We start from the raw sequence: 19,178 nt of genomic DNA, 5'->3' as shown, positions 1-19,178 counted from the left end.
GCCAATCGCATGAGCTCGCCCTGCGGTAGTTTCCTAGGCAACCAGTACTCCTGTGCCAACAGAGACTGGGTGCTGGGCATACAGAAGGAGGAGAGAGAGAGAGAGGGAGAGAGAGACAGAGATGGAGGCAGAGTCCAGGGGACAGAGCAACACGAGGGGCATGGGGAGAAAAAACGGAGAAGGATGGGAGGAGGGAGAAGAGGAGGAATTCCATGTCCTCTTTGGCAGTTTCCACAGACACATGCATACACACACACGTACTTTAAAGGGTTGATGTTTTTAAACGAAAAACAGCCAAAACCACAACACATAAAATGGAAGCCCCCAAATTTCCGAGTGACACCCTTTCTCTTAGTCCACGTGAGCTGCTATGACAAAACACCAGAGACTGGGTGGCTTATAACAGAAATTGGTTTCCCACCATTCTGCAGGCTGGGAAGACCAAGATTAAGGTGCTGGCAGATTAGGTGTCTGATGAGGACTCATTCCTCATAGACAGCTCTCTTCTCACTGTGTTCTCACAGGGCCGAAGGGCTGAGGGATCTCCCTGGGGCCTCTTTCATAAGGGCACAGATCCCATCCATGAGAGCAGAGCCCTCATAACCTAATCACTTCCCAAACGCCCTACATCCTCATCTGTACACACTGAGGATTACGTTTCAAGATATAAATATGAGGGGACACAAATAGTCAGACCATAACACCCTCACTGGTATGGGTATACACACACACACATACACCACACACATTTACATTTATGTACACAGACACACATTGCATGTACACACACACATACACACATCACATGTACACACATGTACACTTGCACACATATATACATACACACATACACATGCACACACATATACACATACACACATTGCGTTTACATGTATACACATACACATGCATACATTGTGTGTATGCACACATATATACATACGCACATACACATGCATACATTGCAGGTACACACATATACACACACGTGCACATATTGCATGTACATACATACATACACATATATACATACACACACACTGCATGTACACACATGTATACACATACATATACACATTGTATGTACACACATGAATACACATACATTCATATGTACACATACCCACATAACACATTGCATGTACACACATCTATACACACATACATATGCATACATACACACACATATTGCATGCATACACATGCACATATACACATTGCATGTACACACATACACATATATACATATACACAGGCATGTTGCACATACAGACATGTGTGCACATACACACATATACACATTGCATGTACACACATGTATACACATACACACATACACGTTGCATGTACACACATGAATACACACACACATTGCATGTACGCACATATATACACATACATGCATATGTACACATACACACATTGCATGTACACACATATATGCCCACACATATTGCAGGTGTGCACACATACATACATGAATGCACACACCTGAAACTCACATTTATACACACACACACATCTCAGACTGCGATGGTAAAACATCGCAGGTTGCAGACAATGCTAGGCTTCTTAATGGCCCAGCCACAGTACTTGTTGAGATTCAGAAAGCCTGTGAAAGCCATGGCTCAGAATCACACTTGTTTATGGAGCTCCCAGGATGGAATACAAGAAAAGTCTAGACCGACAATCCATCCTGTCTCCATCTAAACTCCAGGCCACTCCTAACCTAGACTAACTGCTGTGCAGAGTTCAGTGATGTAAGAGGAGTATTCCCAATGTCCCCTAGTGAAAGGACAGTGAGAGAAAGTGTACAACAGGTGTCTGTGTGGGTGTTCACACACCGTTCTATGAACCCTTTTATTTTCAGGTCCACAAATCCATAGAAAAGTAGTTTAAAAAAACTGTTTGCATTGTCTGATTGCAGCCACACAAGAATGACTGCTGTTGTCTCATTTTATGGGTGGAGAAACTGAGGCCTGGGCAGGTAAAGAGTTCTGTTCAATGGCCCACATCACAACGGATAAACTGAGGCACAGGAAGGTAAGAGTGTAGTCTAAGGACACCCACAACACGGTTGGGGAAACCAAGGCACAGGAAGGTTGTCTTAGGGCCCAGAACTCTCATTTATGAACCCACAATTCCAGCCCAGGGAACCTGATCTCAGAGCATATGTGGTCAACCACTCAGCTATTTGGCCCTCCCACAATTATGGCCCCATCCCAGCCAGCCTGAAACTGTGCGTTGGAGAAGGCAGACAATTAAAAAGGTGACATCAGTGGAGCATGGTGAGCATTAATGCTGGTGTCAGAGGGTTTGAGGAAGTGACATCTCAAGTGAGATCCGAAGGTTGAGGAAGAATCAGTGGGAGGACAGGATAGGGGTGAAGGCAACAGCGTGGGGGCTGCCAAGCAGAATCTAAATGGTGCGAAGGCCTACTGCAAAGCCGGGCTGGAGTGAGGCTGCGGCAGGCGCAGCAGGTGCAGATGGACTGGGGACGTGAGCAAAGGCCAGCTAAGACAGGGCCTGAGCTGGAACACTGAGTTATGCTCTCCCCTGAAGTCAATGCCAAGGCATTGAAATTTTCCTTTTTTGAAACAGGGTCTCATGCTGTCACCCAGGCTGGTTTGCAGTAGTGCAATCATGGCTCACTGCAGCCTCGACCTGCTGGGCTTGGGTGGAATTTCTAGGAAAGAAATTACATGATCAGATTTGCCACATAGAACACATTGGCCTTGGCCAAGAGAACAGATAGAAGGAAGCAAGTCCAGCAGGGGAGACACAGAATCCTACCTGATTCTAACCAAAATGGCAGATGAAGAAACCAAGGCACAGAAAGGAGAGACAGTTTGCCCAACATCACTCATCTAGAAAGTGAAGGAATCACACGTGAACTTGAGTTCATCCAATGCCAGAGCCCAGCTCCTGGGCACCTACATAAGCCCCTTCCCATCTAGGTTCCTTCTAGGCTCATCAATCTCTTGGCCAACAAGGATCTGTAAGAGATTCCACTGTGTCCATTTCTCCTGCATCAGGACCAGATCCCACACCCAGTACTGAGCAAAGAAAATAAGTGTAAGCTAAGTCAGGCATGCACTCTGTCTCTTTAAGGTGTTATCTACTTCAAAGTTTAATTATCCATATAGTGTTTCTACCTGTGTCCCTGAAAGCTTCCCCAGACACACTCCCACAGTTCCTTCCTATTTGAACATCCGCCCTAAGACCTAAAGCATTTAAAGCTCTGGGGGATCCTGATGATACTCCAGTCCAATACAGTAGAAATACTTTCCCCAAAACCAGCGTTCAGACCTAAAAGCAGACATTTAGAACAAACCTTCTAGAGTCTCAGTGCGGGAGGATCCTGGATTCCAGTGAAACCATGCCACCTATTTGCTCAGGGACCTTTGACAAGATTGGGGAATATAAAATATATCTACAAAATGTAACTGACATTACATATAGAGGGCCCTGTTCTTGGTTCACAAGACTGACAATTGTTATAACACATATTTACTACATGCCTACTGTGTGCCAGGCATGGTACCAGGTACTTTACATTCATTACATATTTAATTCTCAAAACATCCCTATGAGGCAGGCATGGTTAACCATTCCCATGATTAATATTCCCATTCCCATTTAATATTCCCAAGATAAAGAATGTGAGGTTTATAGAAGTTAGGTGACCTTCCCGCATTAACCCTGTTATTAATAGATTCATTCAATTCATATATTCATTGAATGCCTATCACGTACTGGGCACTCCAGATACCGGAGTTACTCCTTGAACATCAGCAACAACAAAAACAAAAATATGGGTTTTATGAAATTTATATTCTATAGAGAAGAGACAGAAAATAAATAAACATATCAGATATAAATAAACATGGTAATGGTGATAAGTGCCACAGAGGTAAAAGAAAAAATAAAAGATGCTATTGTATCAGTCAGAATCTATTAGGTTATGCTGCACTAACAAATAGCCCCTAAGTCCCTAGAGCTGGTCCATTTCTGATTCACACTACATGTCAAGTGCAGATAAGGAAAGAGAGATTTCTACTGTAGTCACCCAGGGACCCAGGCTGAGAGAGGTGCCATCTCCATACACCTTCCATCTCAGTGTTATCACCATAGCAAGAGGAAAAGGATGTGGAGAATCAGACACTGGCTCTGAAAGTTTGTATCTCCCTCAGTGAGGGATGGAGAAAAAATGTAGGGGGCTTCTCTGAGTACAGCAGTCTGGAAAGACCCTTTGGGGCATAAATTGAAGGTCTTGGGTTTGAACCCTAGTCTTTCACAAGCTCGCACTTTCTACCGGGCCAGGTGACTAGGATAAATTATTAATGACCCTGGCACAAAAGACAGTTCATACACCATGCGTACACAAGACTAAGACTTGCAAATTGAGCTGTGGAAGTCAGCCCTTTGTCAAGGTCTAGCTCAGAGTGATGAAAGACCTGCAGAGTCATCCTGACAAGTGCAGATTCTAGGATCACCAGACAACAGTCTTTGCTTCTGCCTTTCTTGGAAAATTAAAAGGACTTACGCCTTGGTTTGGAAACTTTTATTTTCCTTTCTCTGTTCTTTTCTACAGAAGAGCTGCCGTGTGGGAAACGTGGCAAGCCTTTGAACCCTTCCTTAGCAACAGAATTTTTTTTTAATTAGGAAAAGAACATTAAAAGCAGAAAAGAAATCTCACCCAAGAGCTAGAAACACGGGCAAAAGCCCACCTGATGGTGCCTGAAGTTATTATTTTTCATATCAAGTGCTAAATATAAGTGTGTTCTTTTCATGTGAACAGAGGTAGTTTCAGTTTGTCGTGCCCTGAACATGGCTTTGACCTTGAATTCTGTTTTCTTCTCTCTAAAACTTTCACTGGTTCATGGTTTATAAATACACCTAATCCCAAACCCAACTTTGAGGTGGTATCCAGGCTGGGATGCACCTCACATAGGGGTGAGGAGATGGGTTTGAAAGAAAAAGAGAAGGAGACAGAGATGAGAGAGTGCAGGGGAGAGAGAAAGAGTTAGTGATAAGGAAGAAGAAGGTCAGTGGCAATAACGTGAGATCATTGCCAAGGATGCAAAACAAGGGGAGAAGAAGGTGAACGTGAAGGAGTGACATACAAGGCAGACAACCCATACCCTTGTTAGGTGAGGACCATGGTCTGGGAGACCTACGGGAGATAAAGGCAAGTTACCTTAAGCTAAGGCCAGACTGACCACATTGTCAAACGGTTACTTCCCACCATCCTCCCAAGAGGTGGGGTCTCTGATCCCATGTCACAGATAAAGACACAAAGCTTGAAGGAGGAATGTAGTTTGTGGTCCATCAGGTCTCAGCTCAAATGTCACACCTCAGTGAGGCTGCCCCTCCCCGAAGCACCCTCTTCCAGCGTTTCACCCTCTCTGTTGGTTCTGTTTGGTTTACATCCCACTCTAGTGAGGGTTACCTTTCTCATCTATTTGTTCTCTTCTTGCTTTCTTTTTTTTTTTTTTTTTTTTTTTTTTTTGCCTTTCAACCTTTTATTTCATTGTTTAAAAAAATGATAAAGGTAATACATGTTTATTGTAGAAAAAAATCTGAAAACAGAAAAAGTTTTCTTTTAATATTTTTAGGAGAGTCTCTTTTGTTTTCTGGGTAGATTTGTAACACAAACTTCTGTTATTGGCTACTAGTGGTACTGAACTGGAATGTGTGTGCACATTTGTGCATACACATATAATGATACTTATGTCATTCAAAATTCTTATGCACATTTTGCTTGATTTTGATATGCTCAAGGAATGGTGTGTTTAAAATTCTTGTATTATTATTATTATTTTTCTTTTCATCTTTTATTTTAGGCTCAAGGAGAACATGTGCAGGTTTGTCAATGGCATACCACCCTGAAGGTGCCTGATCTCATTTGTTCTATTCTTTCTTGTCTACCTCTATGATAGGAAGATAAGCTCCCTAAGCAAGGTCGCCTGTCTCTGTGAATTTGCTGCTGGTATCTCCAGCATCTATAGAAGTACCTAGCACATAGTAGGTGCTCAATAAGTATTTGTTGACTGAATAAATGAATGACTGTGGCCTGGCATTAAACCTGTTGAAATCTCGGCTCTCAGTGCAAAAGTTGAATCAAAATATACTCTGGAGGCTGAGACAAGAGGATCACTTGAGCCCAGGAGTTCAAGTCCAGCCTGGGCAACATAGTTAGACCCCATCTCAAAAAAAGAACCTCAAAATACAGGGAATTAAACATGGAAGCAATGATGTGGGTCCAAACACAGAGAGACAACAGAAGAGCCATGAGCCTCTGGTGCCAACACAAAGCCTGACTAGGCCAGGAAGCTTTAAAATTATCTCCTGGGTCGGGCAGAGCCAAGGGCTGGCGTGGGAGTCGGAAGTCAGAGACAAGAGCCCGGTCTGGCTGTCAGAATGGGTTAGGGCTATGCAAAGAGTGGGCTCTGGACAAACCCTTGCTTTTTCCTGGTCCAAAAAGGCTGAGGGCCACATAGGGTCATACTCCCCATATCGTCTCCTGGTTGACACATTTCCACCTGGTTCTGCTTCATGGTACCAACATCTGTGTCTCTGTTACAGTGTTCGCAGCATACACACCCTTACTTGGATACCGTCACTGACTCTTGCTGGAAAGTGGTGAGCTGTCAATGCAATTGCGCAATAAATAAAAATATCCTGCTTTCCTGATGTAAAGAAAGAAGAGGATGCTGAAGGACCCAGTACTTAGAAGAACATTCTGCATCATTATTTCATTGATGCCCCACAAGAACACATGGAGGTAGAAGTTAGTGTCACTTCCACTTTACAAGATGAGGAAACTGAGATTCAAAGATAATAATGGGTTGGCGAACATGCTTTGAGCACTTTGTGACTGCCAGGCACTAGCCTAACAATAGGACATGGATTTTGTTTTTTTTTCCATTTAAGGTCCCGACCAACTTTAAGATTGTGCTTTCATTAAACCCGCTTTACAGATAAAGAAACTGAGGGCCAGGTGCAGTGGCTCATGCCTGTGATCCCAGCACTTTGAGAGGCCGAGGCGGGCAGATCACAAGGTCAGGAGATCAAGACCATCCTGGCTAACACAGTGAAACTCCGTCTCTACTAAAAATACAAAAATTTAGCAGGGTGTGGTGGCACACTCCTGTAGTCCCAGCTACTCGGGAGGCTGAGGCAGGAGAATCACTTGATCCCGGGAGGCTGAGGTTGCAGTGAGCCAAGATCGCATCACTGCACTCCAGCCTGGGTGACGAAGCGAGACTCTGTCTCAAAAGAAAAAAAAAAAAAAAAAAAAAAAAAGAAACTGAGATAGGGTCACTAAGCTATTGAGGGATGGGTCCAAAAGCATGCCCAGGCAAGTGCATCTAGCCTCAACACTGTGGTCCCTCCACTGGAAGCCAGGATCAGGGTACAAGGGTGAGTCTGGTCAGCCACTTTCCTTGGGTGCACAACTTATAGGGGCACCAAGAAACTCCATCATTGGAATAAACAGTATTCAAATGCAATAGCTTTAAAAATCAAAAGTAGTTCTAAAACTCCATGTTGAACGAAGTATCAAAATTTTAAATAAAGTCAAAATCAGTAACTCTACTATGTCAAGCCAAATTAGTCAGGGGCAAAAGGAAAAAATCAGTAATACTCCCCTTACCCTACTCCAGGAAATTCCTCTGAGTAATCTAATTTCAGGGGCTCAAAACGGCCGTGATAGCTTACGCCCTCAAATAATCAAAACCCCACTACTCTCTGCAGCATGCTAGGAAACATTCTGCAATGGAAGCCTCAGTAAAATCTACTGAGCTACTCAAGACCCAGAAGGATCCCTGTTTCTCAGTTGTGGCAGGAGAGACACAGAGAGGTTAAGCAATCTGCTACAGGTCACACAGCAACATCCGCTCTACCTAGATGCAGTCCTTGATCTACTCTGCAGAAAATGCAGGTAAAAAACAAACCATCATCTTTGTCCATAGGATTTATCTGAACACCTCTGCTGTCTTCCCAGTGTGCAGAGTCAGCTGATCACAATAACCAGGGTTACCAGATTTGGCAAACAGAGATACGGGACTCCCAGTTAAATGTGCATTTCAGATAAACAATGGATTTTTTTTTTTTTTTTTAGCATAAATCCCCTGCAAGATTTGAGGCATACCTCCACTAAAATGCCACCCGTTGTTTATCCGAGATTCAAATTTATCTGGGGGTCCCGTATTTTATTTGGCAGCCCAAGCTGCAACAGACTTGAGTTAATAAAAATAATCAGAGCTGGAACTTGACTGGGCACTTCCCCTTCCTTACTTGCTGCCTACCTCACTCAAGTCCAGCCCCAGTGGCCTGCTCTCCTTTCCTCTGGCACATTGAGCTCCCTCCAACTTAAGGCACTTGTGCAGGCTCTTCTGCCTGCCTAGAAAGCTCCTTCCCCCACCATTCAATGACTCTATCTTTTTTAGCCTTTGAGTCCTGGCTTACATGCTGCCTCCTCGGAGAGGCCCAAACCATCACTTCGTATCCCGTTTCTTTCATTCTGTCAGCCTTTTGTTTGCTTCTTTTACAGCAGAAATCACAATTTCCAATGACTTTATTATGTCACTGATTAATGGGTTGGGGTTACTTCCCTGTAACGAATTGCAAAGCTCCAGAGGGTAGGAGCTATACCTGTTTGGTCCATCTGTATCTCCAGCACCCAGCACAGTACCCTGCATATACTAGATCCTCAATACATACGTTGAGTTAATGTAAGTATTGGGCACTCCCAGTCCAGCTAATGCATTCTCCAAAGTGGCCTTATAGCCAAGTTCCCTTTAATCCGGACAGTGCATAAACCTGCCAAGTTCAAACGTTTTGCTGGTATGTAACAATCTTAGATTGTCGGACGAAGCAACTTGCAGACTGCTTTCCTGAACAACAATAACAACCAAAAAAAGGATTATATAAGTCTAAATGGGGGACTAGGCATCAAAACTATTTCCTTGCCTAACATCATCCTGTTATTATTTTGACATCTGTGTAGGCTGCGGAATGATTCTTTTAACGCCGTGTGTGAGGCGTATTTATATCGCTGGCTGTAGCACAGAGCATATGCAAAGGCTTCAGAAGACTATTCTAGTAGGTCTTGCTTGTAGCCATATCAGGCCCTGTGTGGAGGGCCTGAAAAAGCATTCCTGTGTTTACTATGTTTAATGAGGATTGGCTTCCAAGCGGCAGGGCGATAAGCAAGCCCTGCTTTTGCTGTATACCAGTTCCTTCAGTCCCAGTGGAGACAGGAGCATTGGGACCACAAGATCCCTGATCCCTGTACCATGCACCATGCCTTGGAGGGGACGTGGAAACATGTCAACCAGGAGACGATATGGGGAGTATGACCCTATGCGGCCCTCAGCCTTTTTGCACCAGGAAGAAGCAAGGGTTTGTCCAGAGCCCACTCTTTGGGTAGCCCTAACCCATTCTGACAGCCAGGCTGGGCTCTTGTCTCTGACTTCCGACTCCCACGCCAGCCCTTGGCTCTACCCTACCCAGGAGATAATTTTAAAGCTTCCTGGCCTAGGCAGGCTTTGTGTTGGCACCAGAGGCTCGTGGCTCTTCTGTTGTCTGTCTGTGTTTGGACCCACATCATTGCTTCCACCTTTAATCTCCTGTATTTTGAATGTGTTTTTTGGTTTTTTTTGTCTTTTTTTTGAGATGGAGCCTCACTGTGTTGCCCAGGCTGGACTCAAACTCCTGGGCTCAAGTGATCCTCTTGCCTCAGCCTCTAGAGTGTATTTCAAGAAATAACAGTAGCGCCTACCATCGCCCAAGGCTTGCTATACCCAAGCACTGTGCTAGGCTGTTTTCAGTCTTCACCATCACCCCCTGCGATCTATTCCAATCTCCCCATTTCTCAGAGAAGGAAACGGAATCCTAGAGAGAGGTTAAGAAACCTGCCTCGTGTCCTCTGGTTGATAAGATGCAGAGTAGAAAATTTCATCCCAGTCTGCTCCTTCCAAAGGCAGGCATGCATTCGGGGGACAGTTTGATCAACATCATTACCTTCCTCACCAGCATCTTCTGTCAGAGAAAGGAAGGGGAATGAAATCTAAATGGTTTTCCCAGGAATGCTGTCCGTCCGGCCGTAGTAATGTGGCACAGCGGGGCCCAGTGAGAGAGCAGAGGAAACTGGAACCTTGGAGCCAGGTCCCATCTAGGATTTAGTGGGGCCACCTGCACTTAACTGTCATGTGACTCCGGGTGGATGTCATGATCTCTCTGAGTCCTGATTACCTCACCTGTCAAATGGGGGTAATAATCAGAATTCCTGCCTGTATTTGTTTGCTAGGGCTGCTATGATAAAGAATCACAGACTAGGTGGCTTAAATGACAGAAATGTATTGTCTCACAGTTCTGGAGTCAGGAAGTCTAAGATCGAGGTGTGGGCAGGGTGGGTTCCTTCGGAGGCCTCTCTCCTGGGCCTGTCAATGGCTGCCTTCTCCCTGTGTCTCTTCACATCACCTTTTCTTTGTGGAACCCTCCCCTTTTGTAAGAGCATCAGTCGTACTGGATTGGGGCTCGCCGTCATGACCTCATTCTAACTTGAGGTCAGAATGTGCTTATATAATAATATCAGAATGTGATATTATTTGCAGATAGACTCTTTTTATTTTAAGTTCAGGTTTACATGTGCAGGATGTGCAGGTTTGTTACACAGGTAAACGTGTGCCACGGTGGTTTGCTGCACCTGTCAACCCATCACCTAGGTATGAAGACTCCCCCGCATATATGAGCTATTTATCCTGATGCTCTGCCTCCCCCACCTGAATCTTCCAACAGGCCCCAGTGTGTGTTGTCCCCCGCCCACATCCATGTGTTTGCAGATAGACTCTGTACCTCTGTAAACAGTCTATCTGATAGGCTGGGCGCGGTGGCTCATGCCTGTAATCCCAGCACTTTGGGAGGCCGAGGCAGGCAGATCATGAGGTCAGGAGATCGAGACCATCCTGGCTAACAGGGTGAAACCCCATCTCTACTAAAAATACAAAAAATTAGCCGGGCATGGTGGCGGGCGCCTGTAGTCCCAGCGACTCGGGAGGCTGAGGCAGGAGAATGGCGTGAACCTGGGAGGCGGAGCTTGCAGTGAGCCAAGATCGTGCCACTGCACTCCAGCCTGGGCGACAGAGTGAGGCTCCATATCAAAAAAAAAAAAAAAAGAATATCAAATAATATCACATTCAGAGGTACTGGGGACCAAGGTTTTAACATAGGAGTTGGGCGGACACTGCATTCAATTCATAATCATTCTAAGAATGTCTTATTGATTAATACAGAAAATGTGCATGGAAACACCTTCTCAAATGTCCACCCCCCAAATCCACACTCATCACGTGTCTTGGTCAAATAGTCTAGAATTACACACTTCCCCTTGCTGAGCTGTTGACTAGTGAGCAATGGTATTATGTGTACTGGTCCTGCCTGGATCCCTAGTTGTGGGAGATACCTCCCACCATACACACACACACACACACACACACACACACACACACATACACCAGACACCACTGGCCAATGACATGGAGCCATCATGGGGTATGGCAGCCCTGACCCTGTACAAAAGCTTTCAACTACCTCTCCTCGAAAGATGACACTTTTCCCTACATTGGGCTTGGAGTGGAAGCCTAGAAGAGAACTTTTGTGGCTCTAAGGTTTTATCCTGAGCTTCACGCCTTCTCAGCATCACAGCTTTCCTCCTTTCCTCCGTAGGCCTCACTTTGCTCATCTGGAAAATGGGAACAATGGTTAAGTCATGGTAGTTGTGGGAGTAAATGAAGGAAGAAGTGTAAAGTGCCTCATGGCTCAGGGATGGCCATAGCAGGTACTTGTTAACATGAGTCCCCCTTGCTATAATCACCAGGGAAGCCCTGAGTAATAAGAGGCACAGAGCAGTAGGTACCCTGGGTCCCACTTTTAGCCAATGCTAAGAATCACCCCTTCCCCATAGAGGCAAATTCTGCAACTCTAGAACTAGGCCTGGGAACCTGCATTTTTAACAAGCTCTCAGGTATTGTATGACCAGGCAATAAGCAAGCCAATTTGTTATTCATCCAATCACTGGAAAAGCATCTTTTTAAAAAAAGTTCATATGCCTGGGCCCTGTCCCACCCCAGCCCTATTGCATCAGAATCTCTAGGCGGCAAGATTGGCATGCTTGTAGGTGGAAACTGCTCTCCATCCATTTCTGAGGTGCATTGTTGATTAAGAATCACTGATTTAACATATTCACCACGGAATATTATACAGCCATAAAAAGGAACGAGACCATGTCCTTTGCAGGAGCATGGATGGGGCATGAAGCCATTATCCTCGGCAAACTAACACAGGAACAGACAACTAAACACTGGATGTTCTCATTCATAAGTGGGAGCTGAACAATGAGAACACATGGACACAGGGAGAGGAATATCACACACTGGGGCCTGTGGTGGCGGGGAGCAGAGAGCATCAGGATAAATAGTTAAGGCATGCGGGGCTTCATACCTAAGTAATGGGTTGATGGGTGCAGCAAAGCACCATGGCACACATTTACCTATGTAATAAACCTGCACATTCTGTACATGTATCCCAGAACTTAAATTAAAATAAATTAAAAATTTTAAAAGTATCACTGATTTAGAGCAAGCAGCTCTCAAACTATGGTTTGCATCAGATCCCTTCGGGAGTGTATTTAAGATGCCGAGTCCTGGGCTCTTACTCCCCAGAATCTGATTCAATGGGTCTATGGTGACGCCCAAGAATCTACATTTTAATAAACCTCCCCGGAGGTTGCAGTGAGCCGAGATCGCCCCATCGTACTCCAGCCTGGGCTACAAGAGCAAAACTCTGTCAACAAATAAATAAATAAACTCCCCAGGCAATTAGGATACAGTGAATCTGAGACTCCCTACCTTGAAAACATTCCCTTCTAAGCTTGTTGGATCCTAAGGAGGAACAGAGCATCTGCCTTCCATAAATAAGAGTCCCATCCCATCCATCCAGGGATGTCTTCTGCAAGGCAAGCCTAGCTCAAGTCCATGAATGTTCCATTGGCTGCCACAGCTAGAGGACTGGCCCTTTGAGCCTCACCTGGGTACAACCCTCCAGCCCCAAGTGGGAAGGGCATTACGTGCTCAGCAACCCCCTCTGCTGGCGGGGCTATAGCATCAAGGTCCATTCCTTGAGCTTTCAGTTTGTATTTTCCTTTTGCAATATGCTTTCCGAATGGGGAGCACCCCATACTCCCCTTTGCTAGCCTCCCAGCTAACATACTACGGAGCCTGTGTCCAATCCAAACCTACAAACCTGCCAGATGCACTATCTCCCTAAGCCCCACTGTGTCTACTTTCTCTCACTTCCTCCTGCTAACACCAAGGTGTTAACCAGTCCTGAGAATGAACGCTTCGTGGCATGAATTCAAGTACCCCTTTCCCACCCTAATAAGCTAATGCTTATGTAGCACTCACTGACTGCTGTGTCTGGCAGTCCTTTTAAGTACTCTACATAACGTTGGCTCACTGAACTCTGACCACAACACTGTGAGGCAGAAGGCATGTTTTATGGTGAAGGAAACTGAGGTAAAGACACGTGAGGTGACTTGGCTAAGACCACACAGCTCCTAAGGAGCAGGCTCTGAATGTGAACTCAGGCAATCTGACCCAGAGCCACGCTACTTATTACCCAATAAATCCTGCCAATCCATAACTGATATTATTTTAGTCTTCTCTTCATCCATTGTTTGTGTCCCTCCCCATACCTAACACTGGTCTACACGTCTGACCTGATGTCTGTAAGGTGAGTCCAACATAGATAGATGGATCCACACAGATCTCATTGGCCCAGGGAAGTGGATTTGAGGAGCAGGACTTTATCTCCTTGCCTTCAGGACTCTATTGCATAATTTGACTTTTCCCTGGACAAAGCATACTCTGCCTCCACTCTGTAAAATGCAGCTCTTCTTCTACCAATGCCTCTTTGATCCAAGTATACACCCCCAGCACACTTCTGTCATTTAGTGCTGTGTCATGCATGCATGCTTCCTCTGCTCTCCTGCTGCCCTGGGATAAAGCATTCGGAGCTGAGCCCATTTAAGTGCATGGCCCCTATATCCTATATATTAATTCAGCCAATATTTCCCAAGCACCTGCTATGTGTGAGGCCCTGAACTGTGCCCTGAGAAGTCCGTGCTGGGCCTCTGCCCTCCTAGAGTTCACAGTCTGCATGACAGAGGAGGATTTACCACCCTCTATGCATACGTGTGTCCCAAGCTTCATGAAAACCACATGTGTGGCATCAGCAACAGTCTGTGCATCTGGCTGGCAATGTCCCTGTGGGCATTGCTCAGCAAGGGCTTGTCGGACTTGCTGGTTCTTAGCAAGGCAAGTTGGTAGTTCGTCCCGCCACTCTCACCTCAGCACGAGATTTCTTAAAAAACAATCCATCTCCGTTGAGTAATGCATAAGATAATATCAACTTTGCTGCATCCTCAGTAATTCTGGTGACTTCTCTCTTGCCCTAGAATGCATTTTAGTGTTTCCCTGGGTGGCACACAGCCTCCAGAGTGCTATGAGGGAAGAGGGTGAGTGGGCATGGAGGGAGAATTTAGAATTCTGCTCAGCTCTTGTAATTCAGAGTGGGATGCTGGCTCGTACTTCAATGGGTCTGACAAAGTTGCATTACAGTGCTCCTGGAATTGGAATTCAAACTGTGAGAGCCAAGACACTTTCTCATGATCACCACCAAGACTGTAAGGAAATAGAGTCTTTGGGGTACAGAAATAGAGAGAAGGAGCCATTCATTCATCCCCAAATACTCAGGTGGAGTTTACTACACATGAGTTCCTGCACCAGAACCACAGAGACAGTGAGAAGCAAACATTAACATAGTCATTACTCCCAAGGAGCCTAAAAGAGACACAAAACAGCACACTGGTTGTGAGCACAGACTCTGAAGCAAAGATGCCTGAGTTCTAATTCCCGTTCTATTTACCTGAAGCATGGTCTTGGGTAAATCACTTACTTTCTCTGTGACTCAGTTTCCTCACCTGTAAAATGGGCGTAATCATAGTACCCTATCTTATGAGGTTTCTGTGGATTAGATAAAATACAACTGAAGTGCTTAGAACAGAACAAATTCTAAGAGTGTGAGCTATTATTATATGATGATAGCCAAATTAGGAGAAGGCCTATTAATTTAATAATGATATGCATACATATAAACTTGGGGCACCTTGAGATTATAGGATGAAAGGGTTTGATTTGGAAACATCAGTGAAGGTCTCCCTAAGAAAGAGCCATATAAGTAGAAATTTGAAGGACAAGTAAAAGCAGACTAGGGTTAGACTAGAAAGAAGAGTGAACCAGTGGGGATAGCATGTGCAAAGGCCCCGTGGCAGGAGACAGCATGGAAATTTCCATGCACTGAAATAAAGTCAGTGTGGCTGCAAGGCAGAGAGCAAGGTGAACATCACTCATGAGGGGGCTGGAGGTGCACAGAGAGGCCAGAGGCAGCCTGTATGAAAGATTTCTCTCTATTCTAAGCATCTGCCTCTAGGCAAGTGTAAACCCTCTGCATACCAGGTGTTCATTATTTGCCTTTTTATCAACCATCTCAAGAGGAGTTTAACAAACTTCCTTAGCAAAATCCCATTGTTGTGCTGAAAATAAGTCAAATTTGTCCCTACTTTTAAAAGAAGATTATAATAGAAAGTTAAAGACATTCTCTTTGATTCACCAATAAGAATTTCCATGGTCATGTGTGTAGTCAAATGACTTCAGGATTTCTTGGTTCCCAGAAATATCGGGGAGTTCAAAATAGAACAGTCATCATTTGCTGCTTAAGAAATGTCAATGCCACACCAAAAGATGGACAGGAAAGGAGAAGGGTAACAGTCATTGAGGCCCAACAGTGCACCAGACGCCAAGCAGACCGCGGGAGCCACAGGTTTTCCCTAGTTCATCTTCGCATCCACCCTGTAAGGTAAAGATCATCGTTATCCCCATTTTTATTTTATTTTTTTTTCTTTATTTTTTTTTTAAAATTTATTTATTATTATTAAACTTCAAGTTGTAGGGTACATGTGCACAACGTGCAGGTTTGCTACATATGTATACTTGTGCCATGTTGGTGTGCTGCACCCATCAACTCGTCATTTACATCCCCATTTTTATAGATGACAAAACTGAGACTCTTTAGGTGGAGGTTTGCTCAAGGCCAGTGTTTGAATCAAGTGCCAGGCATGGTTCTAGGTGCAGGAAACACGCAGCTGTGGTTTCTGTCCTCATGGAAGTTACAGTCTAACAGGGAAGACATACCAAAAAAAAGCAAATTCATATGTAAACAAAATAATTTCAGGATTGATGTGGGCTTTAAAGAAAATAAAGCAGGTTATATAAAAGAGAGAGAAGAGATGAAGCTTGCAGCTGGAAGAAAAGAGGCGAGACTCCTCCAGCTGGAATCGTCATGGACACCCTCTCTAGGAAGGTGACACTGGACCTGAGACCTGGACCAGGAAGCCCAAGTCCCACATGAGAGGTGGAGCATTCCAGGCAGAATGAAGAGCAAGTGAAAAGACACAGTCACTGAGGCAGGAATGAGCTCGGGGGGCTTAAGATACACGAAGAAAGATCAGGGAGGTCTGAACACTAAAGAAAGCGACAGGGAATCAGGCAAGGTAAAGTCACAGAGAGGTGGTAGGTGATGGCGTAGAGTCCAGATTTTAATCCTTGTGGATGGGAAAACTCTGGAAGGGCACTACAATGGAATGATATAATCTGATTTGCATTTTTTAAGTCAACAGTTGGACTGCTGCAGAAAGAATAGACTGTTAGGGGTTAACACGGTTGCAGGGAGACCTGTTAGAGGCTTTGGCTATAGCTCAGGCGAACAATGATGCAGCCTTGGACCATGTTGGAGATAATGGAAATGAAAGGAAGTAATCAGATTGTCAACTACATTGCAGAGGTGAGACGCCAACACTTGATGAAGGATTGAACGCAGACAGTAGAAAGGAAAGGGGGCCAGGCACGGTGGCTCACACCTGTAGTCCCAGCACTTTGGAAGGCCAAGGTGGGCAGATCACCTGAGGTCAGAAGTTCGAGACCAGCCTGGCCAACAAGGCAAAACTCCATCAAAAATACCAAAATTAGACAGTGTGGTAGCGGACACCTGTAATCCCAGGTTCTCAGGAGACTGAGGCACAAGAATTGCTTGAACCTGGGAGGCGGAGGTTGCAATGAGCCAAGAGCATGCCACTGCACTCCAGCCTGAGCAACAGAGCAAGACTCTATCTCAAAAAAAGAAAAAAAGAAAAAAAGAAAAAAAAAAAAAAAAAGGAAAGAAAGAAAGCAAAGGGGATCCTAAAGGATTTCTTGGTTTCTAATAGTTGTGCCAACTTGAGTAATTAACTTAAATTCTCCGAGCCTCAGTTTCCCCAACCAAGAATGGGAATAACCATAACCACAATGAAAGCTTCTGGGAGAACCAAATACCTGTCTAGCACAGGGCTCAGTCCAGGTGGCATTTTTTTAAATCTGTTTTTCACTTAGTATGTTTGAGGTTTGGCTACTACTGGAAAAGAACAACAGATGGTTAAAGACATTTAAGTTAATCCGGGAAAACAGAAACAACTCCCCAGCAACTTGGGGCCATATGGATTTCTTGGTTGGGTGAACTCATTTAAATAGGGTTTTGCAAAGTGTCTGCCCGTCAGTTGGATTTTTGCCATAGATGGGGTTCAAGACTAAATAATTTCAGTGTAATTGGCAGCCTTGAGTATTTGAGATTCATGGTTGATTCATGACTCATCAGTTGGAGTGGGACAAGGGAGGAATCTCTCCTGATAATGACTGTTGGTAGAGCTCTTACAAGACAATGGGCTTCTTGGCCTCATTGCTTTGCTCCCTCATACATAATCTTTAATCATCTTTAGAACCAAATAGTTCAGGTGACTTGTTCACCAAGTTATTACAGAAAACTATTTTATTTCCACTGCTCAGAAGTATATTCAGAAAGGAGGGGGAAAAAATGTCTCTAAATCACTAACGAAAGCAGAAAGTCCTTCAGAGACTGGATTCTAATCTGTCTGACACCACGTTGCTTGCTTCTTTTTTTTTCTTTTCTTGGATTATTATTGCTTTTTAATGACTGGGGGTTTCTACTGTAAACTAGATTTACTCAGTTCTCCTTTGGGGATTTAAGACTTGCAATAAGAAATTATTAAAATTTTTAAATGCTAGGCCGGGCACAGTGGCTCACGCCTATAATCCCAGTACTTTGGGAGGCTGAGATGGGTGGATCATGAGGTCAGCATTTCGAGACCAGCCTGGCCAATATGGTGAAACCCCATCTCTACTAAAAATACAAAAATTAGCTGGGCGTGGTGGCACGCGTCTGTAGTCCCAGGTACTCAGGAGACTGAGGCAGGAGAATTGCTTGAACCCAGGAGGCAGAGGTTGCAGTGAGCCGAGATTGTGCCTCTGCACTCCAGCCTGGTGACAGAGCGATACTCCATCTCAAAAAAACAAAATGTAAATCTTATAAAAACTCAAGAACTGTACAGGGGAGTAATTGAAAGCAAATCGGGCTCTGGAAATGGGGGCCAGCTTTCAACATTCACTTTTGTTTTGGTCATTTGTTTGTTTAAACTATCTTGCCCTACCTAGCACAATGGTTGTTCAATGCCACTAAATTTCCATGAAATAAAAAATAAAATAAAAAATGAAGATGGGTGGATGAGAAGGTATGTACAGTGATATTTTCTGCACCCCAAATTGAAGCATGCAGGCCACCCAGAAGTACTCGATATGCATTCAGTACTGAAATGGTTTGACTGTGTCCCCATCCAAATCTCACCTTGAAGTTTAATAATCCTGTGTCAAGGGCAGGGCCAGGTGGAGATAATTGCATCATGAGGGTAGTTTCCCCCATATTGTTCTTGTGGTAGTGAATACATCTCACAAGATCTGATGCTTTTAATGGGAGTTCCCCTGGACATGCTCTCTCTTGGCTGCTGCCATGTTAGATGTGCCTTTACTCCTCCTTTGCCTTCCACCATGATTGTGAGGCCTCCCCAGCCATGTGGAACTGTGAGTCCATTCAACCTCTTTCCTTTATAAATTACCTAGTCTTGGGTGTGTCTTTATTAGCAGTGTGAGTACAGACTAATTCAAGTACGT

At 44.6% G+C, this 19,178-nt stretch overlaps 1 protein-coding gene across 1 annotated transcript in view; it reads right to left on the bottom strand.

Annotated features, from left to right (window-relative positions):
* The window catches only part of SHISA9 (shisa family member 9), a 339,563-nt gene that overhangs the window by 169,401 nt on the left and 150,984 nt on the right, over positions 1-19,178 (bottom strand). The gene's annotated exons all lie outside the window — the stretch shown is intronic.

Source organism: Chlorocebus sabaeus, chromosome 5, assembly GCF_047675955.1.
Source record: "Chlorocebus sabaeus isolate Y175 chromosome 5, mChlSab1.0.hap1, whole genome shotgun sequence".
NCBI lineage: Eukaryota > Metazoa > Chordata > Mammalia > Primates > Cercopithecidae > Chlorocebus > Chlorocebus sabaeus.
Note: the sequence above shows the minus strand (reverse complement) of the source record. Positions and strands in the feature narration are given on the sequence as shown.